The sequence below is a fragment of the Scomber japonicus genome, chromosome 2 (assembly GCF_027409825.1).
Source record: "Scomber japonicus isolate fScoJap1 chromosome 2, fScoJap1.pri, whole genome shotgun sequence".
Classification (NCBI taxonomy): Eukaryota; Metazoa; Chordata; class Actinopteri; order Scombriformes; family Scombridae; genus Scomber; species Scomber japonicus.
The window spans coordinates 9,907,851-9,932,031 of NC_070579.1; the positions used below are offsets into that span (position 1 = coordinate 9,907,851).

At 42.0% G+C, this 24,181-nt stretch overlaps 1 protein-coding gene across 1 annotated transcript in view; it reads left to right on the forward strand.

Annotated features, from left to right (window-relative positions):
* The first annotated feature begins 15,044 nt into the window (after window positions 1-15,044).
* mgat3b (beta-1,4-mannosyl-glycoprotein 4-beta-N-acetylglucosaminyltransferase b) overlaps window positions 15,045-24,181 on the forward strand; it is a 64,957-nt gene continuing 55,820 nt past the window's right edge. The window contains exon 1 of the mRNA XM_053331905.1: window positions 15,045-15,348. The gene's annotated coding sequence lies outside the window, so the exon portion shown is untranslated. The remainder of the gene's footprint in view (window positions 15,349-24,181) is intronic.

Genomic DNA, 24,181 nt, shown 5'->3' on the forward strand with positions numbered 1-24,181 from the left:
TAGCAACAGGATGGACCAGCCACTAGCCAACCTGCTATGTTTGTACGGACCACACACACACCTTCTTCTCACCTTTAATGGCCGTGCTCGTTAGTGTCACCTGGATGCAGGAACTCAACCACAGGACACAACAGACAGACAGAGAGAGAAAGAGAGAGAGAGAGAGATATATCTACCTGGAGCTGAACCATTACCTCTGGCTTTAAGATTTGAAAGGTAAATACACAAAGCTTTCTTATTTATGCTGACTAAAGGAAATATCTGCATGGGAGAGAAGAGGAGCTCTCTCTCTGTGTGTGTGTGTGTGTGTGTGTGTGTGTGTGTGTGTGTGTGTGTGTGTGTGTGTGTGTGTGTGTGTGTGTGTGTGTGTGTGTGTGTGTGTGTGTGTGTGTGTGTGTGTGTGTATGTGTGTATGTGTGTATGTGTATGTATAAACAGATGCTGTCATGATAGTGTGTCTGCCACTATCCTGCTTGTCAGAGAGAAACACTGTGATCTTTTATTTTGTTGAGTGTTTGTGAATTCCTGCTGTGAGCATAATGAAATCTGTCACTTCATGTCTCTCAGAGTTGCAACTCTGCTGAAAGTTTCTCATATGCTTGTGTGTGTGTGTGTGTGTTAGGAACTGCGATGGTATTTCTACTTTCTTTTAAAGGCAGTGATAGAAAGACATAATCACACAATCCACTGATATCCTCCTGCTAGTACTTGAAGCTTTACAGCAGTTTTAAAAAAATGAGTTTTACTTTTTAGTTGCACTGTTGTTGTCTTGTAGATGTAGCAGATGACTTTTGATATTTGAGCTCACAGAAACAGGAAGTTATCAATGCATGTCAGCAATAATATGTAACCGTTGAATATACCAAGAAATCATGAAAGCTAACTAAATCATGCTGCTAACTGGGGGTGGCGCTAAGTTCAGGGGATAATTTGACATTGTGGACCATGTGAGTCTGTGCTTGGTCAGCTGGTTTTGATACCAAGTAGATATCGTCTGGATTGAATACAACATGAGGCATGATATAAAAAATAAAAAAAAAGACACACACGTCGCTAAGACATCTCCTCTGGGCCCTTTCTGCTCTCCATGACACCCGCTCTGTCACAGTAAATGAATCATGCTGTGACTACACAAAGTAGCTTCCTCTTCAGTAAAAGGGGAAGTATCATGAGCATATTCAGGCCTGTATTCATACTCTGGGACTCAACTAGAATATCCTTGTATGATTTATAGTTTAAAACCCCCCCCACTGTATTTATCTTTTACAACCACTCAGTTCCGCCTCTGTCTGAAACAGGCAGGTTTAGCTCCTGTCTCTCTTTAAAGCCCGACTCCCCAGTGAGCCCTTTCTGTTTTTGATTGGTTATAGCTTTTGGAAGTTGTCCATCGGCAGACTTCTGGTGGCTTCAGGAGGTGAAAAGAAAGAATAGTAATCAGATGTCAAGTTTTTATTCTCGATCTTTGCTCAGAATGGAAAGTTCTCAAATACACCCACGCATGTTCCTGTCTGAGTCTAATCCGAAATATGTGAGTCGATGTGAGCAACCTTAACATCAGCCTTTTAAACAATGGCTTGTCTATCCACTTTTTCTTTTCTTTTTTTTTTTTTATTTATTCATTTAAAAAAAATGATTTATTGATTTACTTATTTTTTTATTATTATTTTATTTTATTTTATTTTATTTATATTATTATTATTATTTATTTTATTTTATTTTATTTTATTTTATTATTTTTATTTTTATTTATTTTATTATTTTATTTTATTTTTTTCTTCTAATTTATTCCTGGTTATTGTTTTTTTTGGGGTTTTTTTGGTGTCTATATGTTTGTGAAGAAAAAGTTCATACCTTGTTTCTTTCTTTATATAAATCTTAAAATCAATTAAAAAAAAAAAAAGTGTAAAACAAACCATGGCTTTACAACAGGGAAATAGAGGTAATATTTCAAATGAAGCATTTACTGGCTGAAACCCTCGTTTTTGACTTTCAGGCATAATTAGGGTTCACATATGTTTGGAGCTTTGACTATATTTAACATACTGTAGACACCTGACATTATACAAAAATCACTAAAAGCTTGATCTGCCCCATTTAATGAACCCCAACCCAAATATTTATGGACTGTACCTTTATGATTTAAGTGTAGTCCAAATATTTATCACTTGAATCATAAAGTGAATGAAACAGTATAAGCACAGTGAATAGTATAATTTAAGCATGCTGAGGCCTGATTACATATGACACACACCGGTTTACTGTTGTCATGGTGATCTCAATGAGAGAGAATACAAATCAAGACCCACTCACACGTATTTACAGAACAAACTCCGTGTCGAGCATAGATCCAGCCGTATAAATCAAGCTCACATTATAAACATGTTAGAAAATGATATGTATAAACTACAAGGTTTTATTTACAGTGGGAGAACAACGTGCTGGACTATACACTCTGTTTTACTGCCAACATGTTGAGTTGCCAAAGCAGGAGAAGCACAGGTGTGGATAATAACAGTAACAATGCTCCATTCAGTGAATTGTCCCTTAATTGCAGGCACAATAGCGGAAGGCCTTGAACTGGCTCACAGACTGCAGCCGTCATTAATCTCATTCCACCTGTGCCTTCCTGCTTTGATAACTCGTAATGTCTGCTGTGAAAAGAGTCTATTGTGTGTTTTTTTGTTTGTTTGTTTTTGTCTACAGACAGAGACACACTAGTCATTTCTTCCTTTTTCAAGTCTTTATACTGAGCGAAGCTAACCGTCACCTTCCTCTAGCTTCATATTTACCACACAAACATGAGAGTGATGTAGATGCTCTTATAAAACCAAATATGGTTAGTTAACCCTCCTGTTGTAGGAAGGAAGGAAGGAAGGAAGGAAGGAAGGAAGGAGGGAAGAAGGAAGGAAAATTTTAAAGAAAGAGGGAAGAAGGAAGGAAGGAAAATTTTAAAGAAAGAGGGAAGAAGGAAGGAAGGAACATTTTAAAGAAAGAGAGAAGAAGGAAGGAAGGATGGAAGGACAATTTTAAAGAAAGAGGGAAGAAGGAAGGAAAGAAGGAACATTTTAAAGAAAGAGGGAAGAAGGAAGGACAATTTTAAAGAAGGAAAGAAGGAAGGAAGGAAGGAAGGAAGGAACATTTTAAAGAAAGAGGGAAGATGGAAGGAAGGAAAGAACATTTTAAAGAAAGAGGGAAGAAGGAAGGAAGGAAGGAAGGAACATTTTAAAGAAAGAGGGAAGAAGGAAGGAAGGAAGGAAGGAACATTTTAAAGAAAGAGGGAAGAAGTTAGGAAGAAAGGAAGGAAGGAAGGAAGGAAAATTTAAAAAAAAGAAGGAAGGAAGGACAATTTTAAAGAAAGAGGGAAGAAGTAAGGAAGGAAGGAAGGAAGGAAGGAAGGAAGGAAAGAAGGAACAGTCAAAAGAGATGGGGGTCAATTTGACCCGGGAGGACGACAGGAGGGTTAAGTCATCAAGCTTTTTTTGGGTATAGTACAGTACAGATACATCACCATGGCCATCCTTTAGCTTTCTGTCTAGTTTTGTCTTAGAAAAACTAAACTCAGACAGTCTGATAGTCCGACTCCAACTCTGGATTTCTTTCTGTCACTCTGGAATTTTATCTAATGGGGGAAGTTCGATGGTGGTGGTGGAAATGAATCCTGTAGCCTGTTCAGTTTTGCTGGACTTGGATCAAAGCCCTCCATATAACCCTCATATATCCAGCAGTGTCATCTGAGTAGAGTCTCTAGCTGAATATATTACTGTGTGTGTGTGTGTGTGTGTGTGTGTGTGTGTGTGTGTGTGTGTGTGTGTGTGTGTGTGTGTGTGTGTGTGTGTGTGTGTGTGTGTGTGTGTGTGTGTGTGTGTGTGTGTGTGTGTGTGTGTGTGTGTGTAATGTAGAAAAATGGGATCCATGTGGAAAATCATCATCAATTTTCCATTTTCTCTTGAAATGAGGCTTTTGTCATTAATAATTATTTTTAATTTGTCTTTTTTTTCTGAGGCATAAGAACCATGTAATGCTAGATAAGAGCTTGTTTGGTTGATTTGTTGTCCGATCACATCTAACGCTTTCAAATGGCCACTCAGAAAACCTGTTTTTTTTGTTTTTTTATTCAACGCTTGGGTGAAACATCAGCTGGTTGTATGTTTACATGAAATGATAATCTAAATTATTTATGACACAAAGTAAACTTACTGAGTTATATTTTATTTGCTTGAACTGATCTAAGAGCAGGTTCAATCTATTTTTCCCTCTTTAGTATTACACATTCAGCTTCTTGTTGGAGCAGGAAAACATTTGTATATGAGAAACCAACCCAGTGTTTAAAGCCAGAAGTTTTCTCTATTTAAATTTAAAAGAGGAAATATTTGATTATGGAATAAACAAACAAGCCTAAACCTGACTCAGCATCCAATATTTCTAGCATAAAACATAATAGCCTACTTCATGAGATACAGTAGTTTGCTTAAAGCCAAATTTAACCCTCCCGTTGTCCTCAGGTCAAGGAAGGACAGAAGAAAGGACATGAGTAAGGCCAGAGGAAGGACAGGAGGGAGGAAGGAAGGAAAGAAGTAAGGAGGGAGGGAGGAAAGGAAGGAAGGAAGGAAGTAAAGGAGGAAGGAGGGAAGGAAGGAAGGAAGGAAAGGAGTAAGGACGAAAGGAGGAAGGAATTTAAGAGAGAAGGGAGGAAGGAAAGGAAGAAGGAAAGGAGTATGGATGAAAAGAGGAAGGAAGGAAGTAAAGGAGGAAGGGAGGAAGGAAGGAAGGAAAGGAGTAAGGACGAAAAGAGGAAGGAATTTAAGAGAGAAGGAAGGGAGGAAGGAAAGGAAGAAGGAAAGGAGTAAGGATGAAAAGAGAAAGGAAGGAAGGAAGGAAGGAAGTAAAGGAGGAAGGAAGGGATGAAGAAAAGGAGGAAGGAAGGAAGGAAGGGAGGAAGAAAAGGAGGAAGGAAGGAGCAAAGAAAGAGGGAAGAAGGAACAGTCAAAATTGATAGGGTCAGTTTGACCCGGGAGGATGACACAAGTATAGCATGCAATATCTGTTGGCATCAGTCTGCTGAATCCACACTGTGTTTACATTCTACTGCCCTGACTGCAGAGTAAAGCCTGGAAGAGTTCATCAGTCCATATTTCAGATTTGTTGGGGCTCCAGGTATTACACAAACTAACGTCATAATCCAGCTTTATAAGACAGTCCCATGTTGCCAGGGACAAAAAGCTGTCACATTGGATGATGCTGACAGGCTGATATCAATATTACAGACTGAGATGTGCGGTCGGTGTGTAAGCCTCGCTCCAACAGCTGGTCCGAAGGAGAACAAACGGAGGCTGTTGAGGTTGAAGATCTCTGGCTGATATCAGGAATGTTAGACTCCTGGAGGCCGAACATCCAGCTGTACTGTATAACTAACAAGCTGAGGTGCTGCCAACTTCAGCGACTCACTGCACAGACATGGACACTTGTTAAAATTGTAAGTAGCTGTGGTCATAGGTCTTTGTAACCCCCACCCCCCACCCCCATAAAATTCTTTTGTCAGATATTTTTTGACATTTAACTTGACTTAGAGACACTACATGGTGTGGTGCAATAAGTCAATATGCTAATCTGCTTATGATTGATCACCCTGAACGTTGGATAAGAGTTGATTAAATATAAAAAGTGTCAAGTGTATTTGCACAGTGCTTAATCAGCATAACCCAGCCTCAAAAGGGTCACATTGTCTAAGAAGATGAGAGGTAGCTGTGTACAACTATAGAATCAGTAAATTATCAAAGATAACAAACACTGTCCTGCACAACATTAACAAACACAAGTATGTCTCCACAAGCTGTCAAAAGCTGGAAGACGTCCCATCCCTGAGTTTGTGAAGCTTCTTGAAATGATCCAGCCTGCAGACAGAGCAGAAAGCTAATTGAAAGGAAGGAAGGAAAGAAAGAAAGGAGTAGGAAGGAAGGAAGGAAGGAAGGAAATAAAGGAGTAGGAAGGAAGGAAGGAAGGAAAGAAAGGAGTAGGAAGGAAGGAAGGAAAGAAAGGAGTAGGAAGGAAGGAAGGAAAGAAAGGAGTAGGAAGGAAGGAAGGAAAGAAAGGAGTAGGAAAGAAGGAAGGAAAGAAAGGAGTAGGAAGGAAGGAAGGAAGGAAGGAAAGAAAGGAGAAGGAAGGAAGGAAAGAAAGGAGAAGGAAGGAAGGAACGAAAGAAAGAAAGGAGTAGGAAGGAAGGAAGGAAAGAAAGGAGTAGGAAGGAAGGAAGGAAAGAAAGAAATGAGTAGGAAGGAAGGAAAGAAAGAAAGGAGTAGGAAGGAAGGAAGGAAGGGAGTAAGGAGAGAAGGAGGAAAGGAGTAAGGAAGGAAGGAAGGAAGGAAGGATGGAAGGAGGAGGGAGCAAAGAAAGAAGGAAGAAGGGGAAGAAGGAAGGAAAGAAGAACAATCAAAAGAGATGGGGTCAATTTGACCCGGGAGGATGACACAAGGCTTAAGTCATCAAGCTTTTCACTTAAGATGACATTCACTGATGGCTGAGTGTAAAGGCTGCTTTTAGGTTTCTATTAGTTCTGATTGTTTTAGTGATAGTGGCTCTATGATTTGTCCAGACTGAAAAATCTCAACTATGATATGCATTGATTTGTTTTGGACCAGATATCATTGGCTAGAATGAATCCTAATTACCCCCTTTGACCATGTAGTTTACATTTGTGGTTTTGAGTGAAATATCTTAACTACTGGGTGGATTACCATGAAATTTGTTACACACATTCCTGATCCCCTAAGGATGAATTATAACAACTTCAGTGATCCTCTTACTTTTCGACTTGTACCATCATCAGTTTAATTTGTCAGTATTTTTATTATATGACCAAATAATACCAATTAAATTTCCATCTGCTATACTTTTGTGTTTCATGCTGTCAGCAAATGTTGGTATGCTAACACACTAATGGAGCTTTCCCACTACACAGTTCCAGCACGACTCGACTCGACTCGACTTGGTTTTTTTTTTGTGTTTCCACTAGGGATAGTACCTGGTACCTGGTGCTTTTTTAGTACCTGCTCTGCTGAGGTTCCAAGCGAGCCAAGCCGATACTAAATGTGACGTCAACAGACTGCCGGCTACTGGTGCCGTCATGAGCCGTCATGAGCCGTCCCACACAAGAATTAAACCCGGCATTTTTAAATACCGGCAACAGCGTTACAGCCATACGGCTCAATGTTCTTTCTTTGTGTGTGACAGAAAGCCACATACAGCAGCAAGTACACCATCACCTCCATGTCCTCCATTGTTTATGTGTTCGTGTCACGTATAAACGGCAGTTTCACAGAGCCGTGCTATGACGACCCCGCCCACATTGAGTAGGTACCTTTCTGTAATGGAAAAGGTCGTTCCTGGAACCATGTAGAGTCGAGTAGTGCTGGAACTGTGTAGTGGAAAAGCGCCATGAACTGTGTTGAACATGATTAACATTACCTGATAAACATCAGCATGTTAACATTGGAGCATGCCAACATTTAGCTCAAAGCATTGCTATGCAAGTCAAGGCTAGTAGTCTCACACAGCTGCTAGCATGGCTGTATGGTAGTGTTGTAGTTGTTTAAGTGAGCATTAAAAATCACTAATTGCCTGATGATATTAATGTAGCATTTCAAATCCATATTGAAATCAGTCATGCAAGTAAAACAGATGTCACTGACAAGGAATGCCAGTACAAACAAAGTCGAGCTGCTTTTGGAGGAACTTGTTTTGTCAGTAATAATAAGTGACCCATTGCTTAATATATATATATGCAGGTTTTCTTTCCCACACCTGTCCTCTCTTAGGTCTCAGTCAGTGAGCTTGTAGATAGTGTTAGTTTTAAAATACAAAATGTTTTTCATACCATTGAACACACTAATGTAAAGATTGTCCCTGTCAAGAAATGCTGCACTGATAAGAAGAGAAAAAAAGAGTGTTGAAAAGCTGAAAACAAATCTCCAAGTTCACTATGTCAAAGAGAGACTGTATAATTTATACAAGTTGATTCTTCTTCTGACATTTTCGCCAAAAACAGTAATAATACCTTGTTCGCTACTGTCAACAGGCCAACAAACCCCTCCAGTATCAGATGAACCCTCCAGGGCCTGCAGTAAATGTGTGTGTTGTACCTGTGTCCATTTAAAAGCAATTCAAATACCTCGACACAATTTCATCCAATCAACCATAAAAACCTGGATGACATTAAACAACATCTGAAATCCTCCTCTTCCTCCTGCTGCTAATGTGATATTCTGCCAACAGGCCTTTTCCAAAATGTTTCAAATTGCATGGCCTCAGATCTTCTTTCCAAAGGTCCTGAATCCTGCGGTCATTAAGCCACTTAAAAGAAGAACAATAGAGACACTTTACTCATGAACAACTAAAGGCCAATATCAAACCACTTCTTCTTCTTCTTTTCCTCCGGTCGGGAGTTTGTCCACACAGCAGGACTGAGACTGCTCTTCTTAAGGTTTCAATAACTTCAACTTTAGATAGATAGATAGATAGATAGATAGATAGATAGATAGATAGACTTTATTGATCCCAAGCTGGGAGCCAAACTGTGGTAGAATTTCAGTGTTGGTAGAAGTGGATCTCACAAATAAACAACTGGATGTGGATTTTCTTCAATTAAACAAAGAAAAAAAACTGAATTCATTTTTTTTGGAGCCAAAGAAGAAAGATTTAAATGTCAGTGCTCAGCTTCAGTCAATAATGTTAACACCCTTGAACCATGCCAGAAATCTAGTCTTAGTCATGTACTCAGACCTGACAGCCACAACAGCCACATTAAGACAATTACCACGTCAACCTGCCATTACCTGAAAGATATATCAGGGATTAAAGGATTTATGTCTCAGCAGGATTTGAAAGAACTTGCCCGTGCATCTATCTTCAGTTGACTCAACTACTGTAAGGGCGTCTTTCAAACGTCTCCATAACAAATTGAACAGACAGCCGCAGCCGATTCACAACCCTGCTGCTCTAGTCCTCGCTAAGACCAAGAAAGTGGACCAGATCACTCCAGTTCTCAGATCTGCTTCCTGTCTTTTGAAGAACTGATTTCAAAATACAGTAAAAACCGGTGTATGAGTCGCAGTCTATTTTGGGGGATGTCATGTGGGGAAAAACACTTGTCTTTAAAAGGCTAGTTTATTTGAATGTACCAGTAGCTATTCTTTTATAAACACATACGTTTAAACTCCTGTTAGTCTCACCAAGCGCACTGTCCCTGGACTCTGTGTCAGTCCCAGAGTCAAACAAAGGATCATCCTCTGTTCCATCCAGTGGAAAAACAATTAAGTTAGTGAATCGTTACTCTTCAGATCTGATGTGCTCATACTGTGTGACGCTGCCACAGCTCAATAAAAGCTGCTCATCTGTGTGCGTTTGCATATCGTGCTTCAAAATCTGCTGCTGTTTTGAATAGTGTCCCAAAATACTTCTGATCAATACACTGAATCAGCACATGCCTATGAACCTGCCTGGTTTGTTTAATTTTCCATACACAACCCCCCCCCCCCCAAAAACCGGGTCTATTATCATTATCTGCTGGAGCGTGCAGCACGTGCTTGACACCACTGTTTATAGGACGTTAAAGTGTGGACACTCACATCATTATCTTTATAGTTATAGTTAACAGTGTGGACAGCCTTTTGCATACCTATAATCATATCTATCAGATCTAACCTGCCTCTGTATTTTACTGATGTCAGGACACACCGATGTATAAGATGCACCCCACTTTTCAATGTAAATAAAATTGCATTAAAAGTGCATCTTATACACTTACTCTATACTCTTCTACATTATGAACCATCCATGACAGGTCTGCTTTAACCCCCCTGTTGTCCTCAAGGAGTAAGGAAGGACAGGAGGAAGGGAGGAAGGAAGAAAGGAAGGAAGGGAGTGAGTAAGGAGGGGGGAGGGAGAGAGAAAGGGAGAAAGGAAAGGAGCAAGGAAGGAAGGAAAGGAGTAAGGAAGGAAGGAAGGAAGGAAAGAAGTATGGAAGGAGGAGGGAGCAAAGAAAGAGGGAAGGAAGGGAAGAACGAAGGAAAAATTAAAGGTAGGAAGGAGAGTGGGAGGGAGGAAGGAAGGAAGGAAGGAAGGAAGGAAGGAGTAGGGAGCAAAGAAGGAGGGGGGAAAGAAGGAACAGTCAAAAGAGATGGGGTCAATTTGACCCAGGAGGATAACACAAGGATTAATATTATTATTCCTCAAACCAAGCCAGATATCTTAACGTACTCATAGATTCAGACTATTACCAAGTCAACCTACGATCATCTGAAAAATATATGAAGAATTAAAAGACTTATGTCTCAACAGGATTTGGAAAAACATGCCGGTGCATTTATCTTAAGTAGACTCAACTAGTGTAACTGTGTCTTCAAAGGTTTCCCTAGAAAATCAATCAGACAGCTGCAGCTGAATCCGAACGCTGCTGCTCTCATCCTCACCAAGACCAAGAAATAGACCAGATCACTCCAGTTCTCAGATCTGTACAGTGGCTGTACTGTCTCTTAGCCCTCCTGTTATCCTCAGGCCAAGGAAGGAAGGAAGGAAGGAAGGGAGGAAAAGAGGAAGGAAGGAAGGAGGAAGGAAGGAAGGAAGAAAAGGAGTGAGGACAAAAAGAGGAAGGAAGGAAGGAAGGAAGGAAGGAAGACCCGGGGTGTCAAACATGTGGCCCGTGGGCCAGAACCGGCACGCAGAGGTGTCCAAACCGGCCCACTTTCTTTCCTTCCTTCCTCCCTTCCTTCCTTCCTTTCTTTCTACCTTTATTTCCTGCTTTCCTTCCTGTCTTCTTTTCCTTCCTTTCTTTTTTGTCCTTCCTTCCTTCCTTCCTTCCTGTCATCTGTCCTTCTTTTCTTCCTTCCTTCCTTCCTTCCTTCCTGTCATCTGTCCTTATTTTCTTTCCTTCCTTACTGTCTTCTTTCTTTCCTTCCTTCCTTACTGTCTTCTTTCTTTCCCTCCTTCCTTCCTTCCTGTATTCCTGTCTTCTTTCTTTCTTTCCTTCCTTCCTTTCTTTCTTTCTTCCTTCCTTCCTTCCTTCCTTCCTTCCTTCCTTACTGTCTTGTTTTCCTTCCTTCCTTCCTTCCCTCTTTTTACAGGTTCGGCCCTCATGAGATCAGATTGGTCTGTATGTGGCCCTTTAATGGAGATGAGTTTGACACCACTGTCTTAGACTGTCTGGGATCTGGGCCTGCTTTATGTCCTCAGACTTCAAACTTAACATAGATAAGCAGCGTCCAGTTTTGATGCTGCAGGTCTGTTGCAACTCTCTGTTCTTTTAAATTAATGTTGAAGACTTTTCTGTTTGCCACTGCCTTTCATTAAATCACATTTGAGGCTTTTGATTAATATCTTACATTGCACTGTAACTTGTACTCTTGTCATGGGCTACTTCAGACTAAAGACTGGTTGACTGGGGATGCCTTGTCCAATTGGGGAGAAAACTGGTGAAATGCTGATTTTTGGGTCAGTGGTTGAGGTTAAAGTTATAGTTTAGTTTATTTGGATCCCCATTAGCTGTTACCGAGGCAACAGCTACTCTTCGTGGGGTCCATGTTAAATGTTATAGTGTTAAAGTAGGTCTTGAGGAAATTAATGTAAGTCAATGTAATGTCCCCAAAGATGACCTAGGATAGCGTGTGTGTTTGTGTGCGTGTGTGCGTGCGTGTGTGCGTGCGTGTGTGTGTGTGTGTGTTGGGTACACCCTTAATGACATGTTTTTGCTTTCCGTGTTCTGGCCAGTGTCTACATGCTCAAATTTCGTCTGATTGTCCCCCTGATTGCGTAGCAGTCTGGTAATCCCTCCTTGTTTCAACAGATCCAAGCAGTCCATAAATCCTGTTGCTAACGCCGTTGTTTTTGCATCGCCATGGTGACAAAACTTGCTCTGACAAAAGCTGAATTATATCTCCCAGTGACGACACTTGCGCGCACACACACAGTAGCATCCTAGATTTGAGTCTCATCCTGTTTTTTAATCAAATTCAGGAAATGGAGATTAACGGTACTGAGTCACTGGTCAGAAAGCCTTCAAAAAACTTTCCATTAGACCAAAAGTCCATTAGTATAACAGCCCCTCATCCCAAAAAACAAAAGCCGACTGCTCCGAAGGGCCCATTCCTCTGAAAATACACTCCCTGGGGTTTTTTGCACATAATGTGTATTTTGATGTGCAAATCCAAAGACACTGTTTACCAAAATGCTTGCTTTTTAGTGCTTTTAATGCATGCTAACGCTAACCCGAACAACGACATTGGGGTAGTCTAATTGGAACGCCTAACCATAAATAATGGCCGTGTGGTCGTCGCTCACCCACTGCAATGGATCTTCGGAGCAATGAATGTTTGTTTTCAGAGTAATGGGCTGTTGGACTAATGGGTTTCTGGTCCAATGGGACATTTTCTGTACTACTGGGGTTTTGGATTAATGGGCACTCCCTACAGCTACAGCTAGCTAAAACCAGTTAGCTTATTGGTTTAGCATAAGTGGAAAAATCTATCTACCACAACTAACTTGTCTTATTTAATTGGTACATAAAGATTAAGCTTGAAGTTTTTGTATGCGTGAAGAAAGCAGCTTCTACTTCATATTGAGTGGACACGTTTATATTTGTCTAACTCTCTGTAAGGAAGTGAATACAACAGGCATATTTTCCAAAATGCTAAAATCTTTTAAGCTCATTTAAAATATACTACTACTACTACTACTATTACTACTACTACTACTACTACTACTACTATTACTACTACTAATAATTATAATAATAACTTTATTTCTATTGATTTTAATAAGTGCAATACCCTCCAACTATCTTTTTAGCTGTGTGTGTGTGGCTTGTTTTTATTGTCTTTAAAGCACAAATAGAGTGGCACCTGTAATCCCATTATATGTTAAATATAATGACAATAGAGCTTTCTATATTCTATAAAAGGAAAATAAAAGGAGCATAAAGCATTGTTTTAACCTTCCTGTTGTCCTCAGGTCAAGGAAGGACAGGAGGAGGGAAAGGAGTAAGGAAAGATGGATGGAGGGAGGGAGGGAGGAAGGAAAGGAGGGAGGGACGGAGGGAGGGAGGGAGGGAGGAAAGGAGGAAGGAATTTAGGAGAGAAGGAAGGAAGGAAGGAAAGTAGTAAGGATGAAAAGAGGAACGAATTTAGGAAGGAAGGAAGGAAAGGAGGAGGGAGGGAGGGAGGAAAGGAGGAAGGACGGAAGGAAGGAAGGAAAGGAAGGAAAGGAGTAAGGAGGGAGGGAGGAAAGAAGGAATAGTCAAACGAGAGATGGGGTCAATTTGACCGGGGAGGACGACACAAGGGTTAAAAAAAGAACAGAAAAGAAAGCATAAGTAATAAAAAAATTAATGGAATATAAGAATAAGAATAAAAATAATAATAAAAGTAGTACACAGTAAAAGTATTTAAAGAAACTGAATAAAACCCCTCCACGCATGTCTTGATATATATGAAAAATAATCTACTTTGAATACTAATTTGTGTCTGATATGCTGTTTCCACAAACAAGTTACATAATCTTGTTAAAATTCATAAAATACCACCTACTTATTCTCCCTCATTAAAAAATCCCACAATGTATAAATAGCATGGCCTATTCCAAATCGCCTTCTTCACTGCATGCAGAGTCCATTATCAGTGTTTGTGCACTCAGTGGAGGCCTCAAGTTTCCATATCACACTCCTGTAAGCTGAACAATGGACCAGGATTGGCTTCAAAACTATGTGTGACGTCACAAATCCTGCTAATTGGCCTGCTAATTATATTAAAATGAGATTTGGAAAATATATGCATAAAGAAAAGTTTCCACATTAAGCAGGTGAATGTGTCATACTCTGCACATGCATCAGTCTTCACAATGAAGCTCAAACAAAGAGGAGGAGGAGGGGGGGGGCGGGGCTTTTAAGTAACTTCTCTATCTGGCCCCCCCCCCCCCCCCCCCCCCCCCCCTTTAAACTTCACCTTCTTTGCCCCCTAATAGCACAAATCTACAAATAGCCGCCCCCCCTCCCCTTCAACATATTTTATTTCTGGTGTGTAATGTGCATTTCAGCCTGGTGGGGGCTCTGTGTCGCCGCATACACTTTACCTTGTGTGCAGAATTTCTATTAGAGCCTATTGGTGGATAAATTTAGGGGAGACCTCTCAGCCTTGTGACAGGGGGAAGAAAGAAAGGAAAAAAAAGGGCAATAACGATAGCAGTAGTTACAAGTTCACTGCGACCACTTCATCATATTTCCTGCTTTGCATCTCCATCATACATAACAGTTACCCCCCCTCTTTCTCTCTCTCTCTCTCTCTCTCTCTCTTACTCCTCGTCCGCCTCTGATGAGCAGCATAGCGGGGAGGAGCTCTCCTCTTGCGGGGCTCCTCCTTCCACTCCCTCCGGTTTCCTTCACTTGGCCCAAACACACACACACACACATACACACACATACACACTCATTGTATACACCTCCTCCTCCTCCTGCTGCCTGATCGAGAGAGAGAGAGGGGTGAAGATGATGAAAAAGGAGTAAAAAGAGAAGAGAAGCTGGTGGTGGGGGGTCTTATGTTCGTGCGCGCAGGAAAAGGCAGGACGGAGGACGGAAGACAGGGATCACAGATAGAGAGAGAGAGAAAGAGAAAGAGAGAGAGAGAGAGGCGGTGGGAGGAGGCGACAGCGGCTCGTAAACACGACAGAAAACGGCGAATAGGACGGCAGACACCCCCCACCAGCCACCCCCGTGTCCCTCCTCATCACTCCATCTCCATCCCTTCTGCGCTGTTTGGCTCATCCCTGCGCGTAACCACACAACAACAACAAAAAAAAGAAGAAAAGCCGCTGCTCCGTTTTTCATTTTTATTTTATTTTAAAATCATCCAGCTCGGTGTTTCCGTAGAATAAATACCAAGACGAGGAGGAGGACGAGGAGGAAGGGGAGAGAGAGAGAGAGAGAGAGCGAGAGAGAGAGAGAGAGAGCGCGAGAGAGAGAGAGGGGAGGCTGAGCTGAGCTGAGACATCACCGCCGACACCGACAGGATCCACACAGTGTAGCTCGGGACCGGGACGATCATCGGCGCATCCGAGCCGGTGGATAAAACCGGAGAAGGGGGGTGAAAGCATTGCGAGATGACTGTCGGGTAAACCCCCCCTAGCCCTCCCCTTTTATTTGGGCTGAAGCACAGCAGAAAGAGAAAGAGAGAGAGAGACCCCGGCCCCCCTCCAGCATCACCAATACGATGGCATAGCGCTTTCTGCAGCAAAAACTACCAGACTCCGATCAGCAGGGCTCTCATCATCCACCATGAACCTCTGAAAGACATCCGACACAAGCACAGATGGGTAAGGGGAGATGCTCTGCTCTGCTTTCTTTCTTTCTTTTAATAATAATAATAATAATAATTCCAGGATATGGAGGTTTTGGGTTGGAGGAGGAGGAGGTATGACTATAGGAGGGTTGTTCTGTTTGTAGGATTGTGACGTGAGGACCCCTTTTGCCATTTGCACTCAGTGTTTTTTAAGACTGCAATGCAAAAAAAAAAAAAAAGAAAAAGAAAAAGGGGGGTGGATCCGTGTCTGTGCGTGTGTGTGTGATGTTGGGATGAAGTTGCCTCTCACGAAATTGGGGAGTAAATGAAACAGATGGCCCTCTGCTGCCGGTCAGCATGGATACAACACCATATATGCCATCTGAGTGGATTCTAGTCTATTCTATTTATTTCTATGCTGTCAGGTTTTTTGGCATCCTACTTGCTTGTGTGTGATTTAGTTTCTTTATAAACAAAAATAGTCTTCCTGGATAGTTCAGCACTTAGAAACCAAGCTTATAACCTATATTCAACACATTTTAGGCCTTCAGATTTTTAAAAATGAGCTATAGGCACATGTGAGTAGCTTTTGATTCTTGTTGAAACTATCCACGCTTGATGTGATGAAGGCATAAAAGTATCCACTGATGCTGCCCTGCGTGTTGCACAAGCTACTTTTTCCATTTTTCACACTGTCACACCTTGCCCCCCCCCCCCCCCCCCCCCTCTCTCTCTCTCCCAAACACCTGAGCTGATGGCAGCCGTTCAGCCCTGTCACAGCTCTTTGCAATCCAGAGGAAAGCCCTGCTACGCGACACCGCCACCTCACCGCGTCTTTATCACCCCCCTCCCCACTCACCTACTCCCCTCCACCACCTCTTCCCTCTTCCCTCTTTCCCTCTTTCACCGGGTCTGGGTTGTCTTCTGTATGCGGCAACTGCAACTGCCTCGCTGACAAAAAAAACATTTTCATCTACTGAGTAGTCAAATCAAAAAAAGAAAGAAACCCAACACCGCATCATCTGCTGAATCCATTTCTAATTTCCCACGAGAGGAGGCCGGGCTCCCTAGCCGGTGCTTAGGGGTCAGGTATTGATCCGGGGAACCAGATGGGTTATAGTATATTAGGGATTAGGTAAGCGGGCCACTGATAGGCACTTAAGTGTAAATTCAGTAGAAATGAATGAGGAGGCGTTGGTTTGGTGATAATGATGAAGAAGAAGAAGATGTGATAAAGAAGCATATGAAGGTGTTGTGGCTGTGGAGAAACAGTCTCTCTCTGTCTCTTTCCCTTGATACCTGCTGACATGTTGCCCTTGAGCAAGGCAATTAATCAGCAATAACTCCATTAGAGAGCAGCTCCAGCTCCAGCTCCAGCTTCAGCGTGGCGGCAGCAGTAGCAGCAGACTGTAGCTGTACCTGGCAGCTCCCAGGTGTGAACGTGTGAAGCCGGGCATTGCTGATGAGCATGCTCAGTGAGTTCCCTTAGGAGGAATCCAGGTTTTTAAAGATGCATGTGGGGGGTGTAGAGGTAATTATTTGAGAATCTAAGCTTGCTCCAGGAGAGATCAGATCACATGTGAAAGATACCACTGTTGATTTGGGCCCGTTGAACCCAGATGGCAGTGTGTTGATGATGTATATGTTTTTTGACTCGTTTGGACAGCAGATTGGCTGTAGATCTGTACTGTACATGCCAGGTAGTAAAAAAGACAGCAGAGAAGGAAAAGAATTTGAAATAGATGCTTCACAACAAGCAACAAGCAGTGGCACAGGCCCACACCAGCCAGCGCTCCTTCTCTTTCTTTTTAAACGTGGCTTCAAATGGTTCGGTGATGCCCCGACCAACATCCTAGAGCCCCACATTTCAAAACAACAACATAAACAAAGACCACATCTCATGGGGATGCTGGCCTTTTCACTCCGCAGTGATGCTGATGCTGTGAGACAAGGCAGTGGGTGGATGTGTGTGTGTGTGTGTGTGTGAGGGGGGAGCAGGAGGAGTAGGAAGGAGTGTGTGTGTGTGTGTGTGCAGAAAGAGCAGAGAAATACATAAAAATTGTCTTTTTTTTTTTTTTTTTTTGGATGTCACAGCTGGGAAGCAAACACAGCTGTCAAACCTGGATATGTAATGTTGTGTTTATTATAGAAGAGGCGGAGAGAAGAGTAGGTTGAAGTGAGAGGTCAGAGCAGGGTGAAATGGAGAGAATGGGATGGATGTGTGTGTGTGTGTGTGTGTGTGTGTGTGTGTGTATATATGAAGATGAGAGAATCATTGGAGGAAATGGAAGCGATGGGATGTTATCCAGTCGTCTGTCTGACAGTGTTCGGACTCCAGACTCCAGAGATCCACCTGAGCCCCACAGCTGAAGCTCACGTCTTGTGCCAGATTAGATTAAGAACAAACTCCTATGATTTCTCTCTGTCTCTTTCTCTTTCTCTCTCTCTCACACACACACACAGGTTTACTTAACCCACTTGTAGGGTATTGACACAGACTTGCAATCACTTCCTGGTTACTTAACATACAGTAACTATAACTACTGCCCTGCTTTCCTAAATCTAACCCAAACCTCAACCACAGCCTTTTACCCATAAGGGGGGAGGGGGGGGGGGCATAGCTTTTGGTTCCTATTGCCCTCAATTGAACAAGCTGTCCCCCAATCAACCCGTCTCAAATCGGGGTTTGTGGTCCTTGAAAGTTATGTAAGTCAACTCACACACTATACACCCGCTAATGTGTAGTGGATGAAGGAGGAAGTTAGATAACTTCGAGCTGCAACGCTTAGTCGACGCTTAATCAAAAGTATTTTGATAATGGATTAATTAAGTCATTTTTTTTAAAAAAGATAAAAATGCTAAAATGTTCTGGTCCCCGCTTCTTAAATGCTAATATATTCAGGTTTCTTTAGTCTTGCATGAATCTATGTCTTCTTGTTAGTCACAGGCCTAGTTGACAGGTCATTTTTCATCTATAGTGCAGTGTTTCTGTCTTCCGCAAACTGAAAAGGGAGCTTTTTTATCATCTGGCAGGGTCATAATGTCTTTAGGTTGCAGCTTTGTCAAAACTTTATCATATGACACGCTAATATATTAGTGTTATGGACATTTACAGAGGGACATTTGATGTCTTGGTAGCAGGGGTTACAGATCCTCCCTCTCTCTCTCTCTGTCTGTCTGTCTGTCTGTCTGTCTGTCTGTGTGTGTGTGTCTCTCTCTCTCTCTCTGTCTCTGTCTCTGTCTCTCTCTCTGCCTCTGTCTCTGTGTCTCTCACCCTCTCTCTCTCTCTCTCTCTCTCTCTCTCTCTCTCTCTCTCTCTCTCTCTCTGCCTCTGTCTCTGTGTCTCTCACCCTCTCTCTCTCTCTCTCTCTCTGCCTCTCTCTCTCTGTCTGTGTCTCTGCCTCTCTCTCTGTCTGTGTCTCTGTCTCTCTCTCTCTCTCTCTCTCTCTCTCTCTCTCTCTCTCTGCCTCTGTCTCTCTCTCTCTCTCTCTCTCTCTCTCTCTCTCTCTCTGTCTGTGTCTCTGTCTCTCTCTCTCTCTGTCTCTCTCTCCCTCCCTCTTTGGCAAATACTCGGAAACAAACCCACATAATGACTACTAGAAATGTACGAAATAGTTTTACCTTCCACATTTATCACCGTGCAACCTTTTCCCACTTCTCTATTCTTCCCTTCGCTCCTCTCACAGAGCTCTGTCATTATGTAGCTCCCACAGTTTTGTACCGCCTGCGACTCAAGTTGCAAGGCCGAAACAAATGGCTTTGCTGGCACACAGACAGGCTGTCAGTTAATATTGCTGGAGGTGATCTGGGTATGTGGAGATCAGCAGCCTCTTCCCCTTCCACAGCATCCTGTTTTGAAGGCTTTCCCTCTAGAAAAAAAAAAAAAATCAACCGCAGTTCTTCTAGGAAATAAGATTTTTGCTTTGAGTCAGTCAGGGGTCAGAAATATACTTTTCCGTCACAATTGTACCACCTTTTAACTTATAATTTAAGATGTTTTATAATCCAAATTTAGGCCCGAAGAAAGTGAAAATGTAATTCAGCAGGAAATGACCGCACACAGCCAGGCTTGTTGATGTTAGCAGATGGACAGACATCTGATATCTTGCAGTGTGTGAACACCAGCAAAGCGCAGCAAAGAGTGTTTTGCATAGCCAAAGTACATTTTTGTGAATTACCTGTGATTCAATGACTTTTGTCTGGAGTCATTGTTTTGCTTAGTAAATGGGGCAGAGTGGATTTAAATCCAAGCCAAATGGGAAAGCCACAACCAAAATAAACCTTTCCTCAATGGCAGGATCAGTAAAAGACATGATTTAGGGATATTTTACAACCTTTAGTTGAATTATTTGCACAGAGAAAAGAACACTGGAACAAAAGATTTTGAAGGAAATTGTGCATCAGAAATATTAATTAATTGATGTCTTGATTGTCCAACCAACAGTCTAAACCCAAATATATTCAGTTTACTATCATGCAAGCCAAATAAAAGCATTACATTTTCCCATCAGAGAAGCTAAAATCAGCTATGTTTGGAGTATTTTTGCTTTAAAAATGACTAAAATGATTATTGATGCCACCAACTCCAACAGTGAAATGTGGAAACTGGTTCAGGGGAGGTTTTTTTTTTTTTTTTCGTCTGTGGCTTCAGGTCGGTTTCTGTTGTGTTTTGCATGTCGCTGTGATTTCCTGAGACGAACTGAAATTGTCTGCTCTCACGATGCAAATGTGACAGACTTTCAGCCTCCTGTTGACTGCTATATAGTTGAAGGATTGTGGTTTCTGTCAGCAGCTGTAGATGAGCCAGAAAACATGGTTTCACTTGTTTAGGTGAAGCTGTTGACTAGACTAGACTAGACTAGACTGGACTAGATTAGACAGGACATGAACTGAGCTGCAGCAGAACAATCTTTGACTAAATACAAGTCACTTAAAGTTTACCTGTGTCTCCTACTAACAGTGAGAAGTGCTGGGTGGAGAAATTAGAGTAAAGGTTGAGTGAAGCTGAATGATGCGGGAGGCCATATTTGTCCCAGCAGCTAGTGTTACTTCCTGCCCGGGGCGGTCTTTGGGATAAATATGTTCTTTATTCTGCTGTAAGTCAGTAGGACAAAGGGATGTTTTCAGTAGCTGAGACACAGAGGCAAAAAACCCTGGTGAGCGCTAAAGTAATTACAAGACATAGCTCAGTGGAGTGTGAAAAGAAAAGGGGGAAGAAGAAACATGCAGCAACAGGGGAGATGCTGAAAATAATCAGTTTTGGAGCATCTTTTTTTTTCTCCTCTCCTACGTGTGTGCACCTCATTGCCTGTTGTGTTTTTCTTCTTTTGACTCGGATCATACAGTAGAGCTAGTCTCGCAGTGTGCATCATTACCGCTGTGGGTGTAATCTCTGCAGTGAAGGCGGGGCCGCACTAAGGCTCCAGGATGTCCAAACGGCACCGAGCTAACCCTACCAACAGGTTATGTACGGCTGAGCACAGCCGGCTACTGCTGCTGCTGCTGCTGCTGCTGCTGCTGCTGGGGGAATTAAGCTGTGTTCCACCTCTGATCTGGCATCTGTAGACACACACACACACACACACACACACACACACACACACACACACACACTACAGGACTACTGGCTGTGCTTACACTATTCCTGGAGAGAGAAAACCCACAAACACACACAAATACATCTTTATTTTTTTTCCTTTTTTTTTTTTGACATCTATTTCTGTGCTTTTTGTTCATGCAGTCTGGATGGATAGGATTTCACTTGACTTATCATTCGTGCAGTAAAGTTCTCAATATCTCTCTCTTTCTTTCTGTCAGCCCACACACGTCACACACACACACACACACATTAAATGCACAACACACCCTGCATTACGATCACCCCTCTGCCCACGCATCATCCTGCAGATCCTGTGTGTTGCATTCAAAGACTGAAAATAAGAGGATGGAGAAGGAGGAAAGAAGAGGTCTCAGAAAAATGTCTTATTTCCTGGATTGCCGGATTGCCTCCACCCACCTCCACTAACCCCTCCAGAGCTCTCATTAAGCAGTCGGACGGTGTTTGATGGCTCCATGCAGGAGGAACGACTCAAAAGTTTCTCCGTCACTAACCTGCCGTCGCCACCGACAAGCTGCGGGGAGATAAAAATAACGTTGCGGAGCTCAGCACATGAAAGGTAGCAGCGCTCTGGTTGTTCTACTTTGACTCTGAAAGCTCACTCTGCTGTTACTGCAGACTGTGAAGCTGTTGTTTCGGGTGCAGCGGGTTTTAATGTAACAGGTGCCAGACGTGTCCCTGTGTTATTTTTTTTTTTTTCTTTCAGGACGGTCGTCGGGGAGTGACAACACCTCCAGTCGTTTGGCAGTGATTGTTGTTTAGACCAACCGGATTTTTAAATCAGGAAACTCTAAATCATTAATGTCACTCTCTCTCGGGGGTTGATGTGATGACAGCGGATGATAAAAGATATTCTGATGAGTGATGACATGAGTGAGGCTCTGCAGCTGTGTTGGAGCTCAGGCAGTGGATTGTTATTTATAGGTAGTCGTTCACTCTTTTTTAATCATCTTTTTTTTTCTAATTGAGTTATTTTTATTTTGGTCGACGTTGATGTCTAAATTAATAATATAAAAAACAATTATAAGCCAGAGCCGTCCCAGACTAATCTCTGAAATAACAGTGAAAGGTCCAGTTTGACTTCCAATTACCATGCAGTCCAATGTGAGGTACACATGATAGTATTGTTGATTGTTTAGTCAAATTAGTGTCAGGAAAAAAGTGAAAAGTGTTACCAAAATTGCTCAAAACCGAAGTTAACATATTCAAACCATTCAACCAGAAGTCCACAACCCAAAGATATTAGATTTGTTTTCAGCATCAAATAGTCACGTCAAGTTTTTGATGATCTGCTTATCAATTAATTAGTTGTCTCAAATCTACAGAACCAGTGGAAAGTTTGGACACACCATCATGTTCCCTTGACTCCTACTGTTTATCAGATGGATCGGTGTAAAGGTTTAGAGCTGCAATGATCAGTCAATTCATTGATTAGTTGATCAACAGAAAATGGAACGTCAACCTTTTCTGATAATCAATCTTCTTAGTCAAAAAAAGACTATTTGATGACTTATTGATGTTAATTTTTCAACTTGGTTTGACAAAAAAATCAGTAAAGAATTAAAGATCCAGAGCTTTCAACCACATTACTTGAGTTAGATGCATAGTTTAACCCTCCTGTTGTCCTCAAGGAGTAAGGAAGGACAGGAGGAAGGAAGGAAGGAAAGAACGAAGGAAAAAATTATAGATAAGAAGGAGGGTGAGAGGAAGGAAAGGAGGAAGAGAGGGAGGAAGAGAGGGAGGAAGGAAGGAACGAAGGAAGGAAGGAAGGAAAGAAGTATGAAAGGAGGAGGGAGCAAAGAAAGAGGGAAGGAGGGGAAAAACGAAGGAAAAATTAAAGGTAGGAAGGAGGGTGGGAGGTAGGAAGGAAGGAAGGAAAGAAAGAAGTATGGAAGGAGGAGGGAGCAAAGAAAGAGGGAAGGAAGGGAAAAACGAAGGAAAAATTAAAGGTAGGAAGGAGGGTGGGAGGTAGGAAGGAAGGAAGGAAGGAAAGAAAGAAGTATGGAAGGAGGAGGGAGCAAAGAAAGAGGGAAGGAAGGGAAAAACGAAGGAAAAATTAAAGGTAGGAAGGAGGGTGGGAGGTAGGAAGGAAGGAAGGAAAGAAAGAAGTATGGAAGGAGGAGGGAGCAAAGAAAGAGGGAAGGAAGGGAAAAACGAAGGAAAAATTAAAGGTAGGAAGGAGGGTGGGAGGTAGGAAGGAAGGAAGGAAGGAAAGAAAGAAGTATGGAAGGAGGAGGGAGCAAAGAAAGAGGGAAGGAAGGGAAAAACGAAGGAAAAATTAAAGGTAGGAAGGAGGGTGGGAGGGGTGGGAGGTAGGAAGGAAGGAAGGAAGGAAAGAAGTATGGAAGGAGGAGGGAGCAAAGAAAGAGGAAGGAAAGAAGGAACAGTCAAAAGAGATGGGGTCAATTTGACCCGAGAGGACGACACAAGGGTTAATAGATGCTATGATCTTTTTATAAGTACTATTGTTTTATAGTAGACAAAACAATTTGAATTCAAAGGCTTTTATTTCCTACTTTTCTCCTGAGCTTTCAACCACATCTCACTGTGTTCCTTTAGTAAGGTTGAGCTCGGATGTGAATTGTATTGTATTGTTTTTGTTCGACTTGTTTTGACATAGTTTATATTTACTATATTGTGCAGTACACCAGTATAATACATAATCTATTCTAGACACATTCTAACCTTTTGATTATATTTCATAAGCTATTTATAGTTTGAATAAACAAATCTGAACTCAAGGTCCAAGTACTAGCTTGTACTCCAGCTTTCAACAACATCGCAGTCTCAGGCATTTCAAACCGCTATGTTCAAGGTCAGGGATGAACCTTCATGCTCATTTACTGCGTGTCAGTCATTATTATAGTGATGTTATAACAACTTAATATTAAGCTGAGCTGATTTAGATGCGGTTGTCAAGTATAGATGTATTTATGTAAACCTAAAACCAGAAGGCTTTATAGTTAGAAGAGGATAGGAAACCCCGTATTCTTACACCTATTATACAACTATCTCTCTCTATATATAAAGCCTTATTATAATCATCATTTTAAGCAGTTATTTAATTTTCGATGTTCAACGTCTGCTCTTCCTGTCAGCCCGGAGTTGTTTACCGTACACGCTGAACGGCTAGAGATCGATGGCTGCCACACTGTGTGCTCTTCACTCTGTGTGCTCTGTGTTTATAGCAGCGTTTAGCATCCTGTTTCTTAACTGTGACCTTGCCTAAAGAGCCATCGGCCGGGGCCTG